At 30.9% G+C, this 3,667-nt stretch overlaps 1 non-coding gene across 1 annotated transcript; it reads right to left on the bottom strand.

Moving 5' to 3' along the window:
* Window positions 1–3,225: 3,225 nt before the first annotated feature.
* Window positions 3,226–3,297, bottom strand: TRNAP-AGG (transfer RNA proline (anticodon AGG)). Its single transcript has one exon. It is a non-coding gene; the product is annotated as a tRNA-Pro (tRNA).
* Window positions 3,298–3,667: the final 370 nt, after the last annotated feature.

The raw sequence follows: 3,667 nt of genomic DNA, 5'->3' as shown, positions 1-3,667 counted from the left end.
TTAGAGTAAAACATCTACGCAAGCAATCTATATCAAATAGTATAAATTCCTTAATGAATAATTCCTGGTACATTAAATACAACTCTGAAAAAAGGCCAAAAAACTGCCATTCAACACGCCAAGGTCGAACCGCTTCTATGAAAAACAACTGCATTATAATGGAAAGTTTTAAAAATATAATTTATGTGGCGCCTTTCTTGACGTGGCATTCATCCCATAATCAATAAATATACAGTAAATTCTATTGAAGAAAATATTCAGAATAGAATTATTAAGATTCGAATATATATATATTTAGGGATTTTAACTGGCAAACAACAATGGCATAATCCGTTTCACATGAAAGACTCGTGTTACATCAAATCGACTTTATAATATTTAAATTTTTTAAAAGAAATCTCATTTCGAGATTATTGTGACTTTGATTTAAAACTGAATATTGTTCTGGCTTTAGTTTAAAATTTTATATTTTCACGTAAAAGAAACCATACGCAAAAACTCCCCGAAATCGGCTTATCTGGCCGATTTCGGGGAGTTTGTTTTGCATAGAGTCACATGTTCCTTTGACTTTTTTTTTTTTACTCCTGTGGGTATTGTCAACAGATCTAGTAAGAACCCAACTGTCTCATTCAGATCTGCAGTTCTTCCCGATCAGAATTGTGGATTCCATGATGTTTACAATGAACATGCACCGTTTTATAGGCAGAGGACAACTGGAAAAGCCACTTTATTACCATTCGTTAAAATACCGCTTTATTTTATTGTTAATGTTAATTGTATTTGTACAGTACTGTACACCTAGAAGGTCTAGTTTGTTGGAATATGGCAACACAACATGTGGGCGATCTGTCCAGCGGACGGTACCACCCAGAAAGATTCTGTGGGAAACTGATCTCTATTTAGGTGTTAGACACATGAAGAAAACCAGGAAAACTTTACGTACCAGTTCGTTAGTGAGGCAACTACTAATGACCTGCGACCAACTATGGTTTTATTCACTCAATTACTGGTGGCACCATAGGAGGATATTTTTGTTCTCGAAATGCATTTCGTACGTGAAAATCTTTAATATTGAAAATAAAGGGTATAAGGCAGTTTATCAGCTGTTCATGTCCATGCTGTTAACATTATTTATTACATTTATATAAAGAATTATGGATTATATATAAATATTTACAATGATGTAGGAAAGGAATCCGGTACCCGCACGAAATTTAAAAAATAAGTAATCTACTTCTACAGTATCATATCATTACAAAAGTGAAATAATTTATGAGTTGGTTCCTGAACACGGTCCTGAATCAATGATTTTCGTGCAAGATTTGCTTTTTCATGAGATTTTTTTATATAGTTCGATAACAGAGTTCAAATCACAGGTTATAGTTTGTTTCCTATCTTTCGAGAATTAATCCAAAAAAATTACCTGACGATTTATTGTACTTTGTACGATCGATTGCCATTTTGTCTTTCTTTTGGACAATTTAAATTAATTTATTAGTTAAAACAGATAAGCAATAAATTTAAGAGTTAATTGAACTACAACAAGAGAAAAAACCGTGAATATTAAACCTGAAAACTAACATAATCACATAGAATAATCTCTCAACATGAAAAACTTGTAAACAGTTTGATGTCAGAGGCAATTACCAAAGCAATTTTTATCGCATTAGTATAAAGATATTTCGATATACGCGTATCCTACTAAATTATATCATGAAATCGTCTTTATAAAGATGAAATATTTACCATTAATATAAATTATTTAAAAGAAAACAAAATTGTCACACATTTATGTTTAGTAACAAGCTTCAGATCTTTATACTTTACCTATACTAATTTCTACTGTATATAGTAACGTCGGAGGCAAGGTCATTCTTACAATTTCACCTCAGAGAGCAAATATGTACAATTAACAACAAATTGATTCACCAAAATTGAAGAGTTGAAAGTCAGAAGGTCAAAAAAAAAAAAAAAATCGCATTTTACAACAATATACTGACGTACACACGCGCTAACTACACACACAACACACAACACACACTTTTGAATTTTTGGCACTTAGATAGATCCTTTTGGCTTTCAGTTCTTCAATTATATCCTCGCTCATCAGAGGTCGAGTGGATAAAACCTCTAAACACTGATAGTTAAACAACGGGATGCCATTTTGGGTCTTCCGAGTTTTCTCCGTTTAAATACGGGCCAATTTCCCATAAAAGTCCTCCAGGAATCTATTTCTAGTGAATCTATGAAGATTTATGGATGGGTATTAGTTAAAATGCATTAAAAATGTATAGAATTAAATAAAATATTTTATAAAGATAGTCTTGTGATTTTCATTGTTTTTTTATTATTATTAATTTTTTTTAGGTTCTAACTAATTACAATAATTAAATATATTATTTTTCTGCCGAGAAAAATTATTTTTACATATTATAACACGAGATCAAATAATTAATTTCTAATTATGTTTTTGCTTAGATTTTTAAAATTATTTCTGAAACAGGAAATGCACGCTATTCAAATCTAATTTGCATAATTATGGCACAAGAGAATTTTTTTTTTTCAAAATTTATTAAACGAAAATTTTTATTCGTCGTAAACAACAGTTAAGAATTTAATACAATAGAAAGAACTAATTGAAGGTTTGCGTTAATAAAATGATGAATTTTATCCAATCAAAGTTCATCTCGTGCGAAACTCGAGACTGAAAGTTTTATATACTAGTGCCATCTGTTGGTTATATCCTCAAACTAAATATAGATCTGTAGAATCACCTATAAAAATATTTTTGCTTTTCTTTAATACGCTTCTTCGTATTTTTCTTATTTTTTTTATACACATTCTCTTCCTTTGTTTATTATTTTTCTGTAAAATAAAATTTTATTCGATGTATTATTTAATACAACACATTATAAGTGACCATTTTCATGATGCCGCGACTTATCATGTTAAACTACAATCTGTAATTCATTATTAATTATTTAGTTCTAATACAGTTCAATTTAATATACACATTATAAATAACACGGTATTTATCAAGATCTTATCGTATTTGTCATGTGGCGCCATCTTTTATTCATAATAATAATTATTATTAAAACAGCTGTTTAATCTTTCGTATTAAATACTAAAGTATTATTATAAGAAAGAATAAAATTTTAAAAGAGATAAATAAATACTGAATAAATTTCAAAAATAAAATTAAGAAAAAAAAATAACAACTGAGGGCTCGTCCGGGATTTGAACCCGGGACCTCTCGCACCCTAAGCGAGAATCATACCCCTAGACCAACGAGCCACACTTTGAAATTCTCTTATTATGCTTATAAAGTATACATCTAAGAGAATACTTCGTTCAAGTATTATGAATTATATATTTATTAATTTTTTAACAATAAAAGGTGGCCAGGACCGCATGGTGACATAAGCCATCTGGCCAGAGAAACATCCACGATGCGAGTAAGATTTTTATTGTGATAGGTAGTTGTTGTATATCTCCCGACTGTGGTGGACGACGTCGCTTATCATTAGCTTGGCCATTATGGTGGCGTAGGATTTGGAGATGCCAAGACGTTGTATAACTGCGGTGTTCTGATGGTCATAGCCTCCGAGTGAGCCCACAATAATGGCGTCGAGGTGTGTATCGTAGCCGAGTCTTCGATAGTATT

The sequence above is a fragment of the Centruroides vittatus genome, unplaced genomic scaffold (genome assembly GCF_030686945.1).
Source record: "Centruroides vittatus isolate TY-2023 unplaced genomic scaffold, ASM3068694v2 contig_3170, whole genome shotgun sequence".
Taxonomy (NCBI): domain Eukaryota; kingdom Metazoa; phylum Arthropoda; class Arachnida; order Scorpiones; family Buthidae; genus Centruroides; species Centruroides vittatus.
The sequence above is the reverse complement of the archived record's forward strand: the minus strand, read 5'-3'. Positions and strand labels throughout refer to the sequence as shown.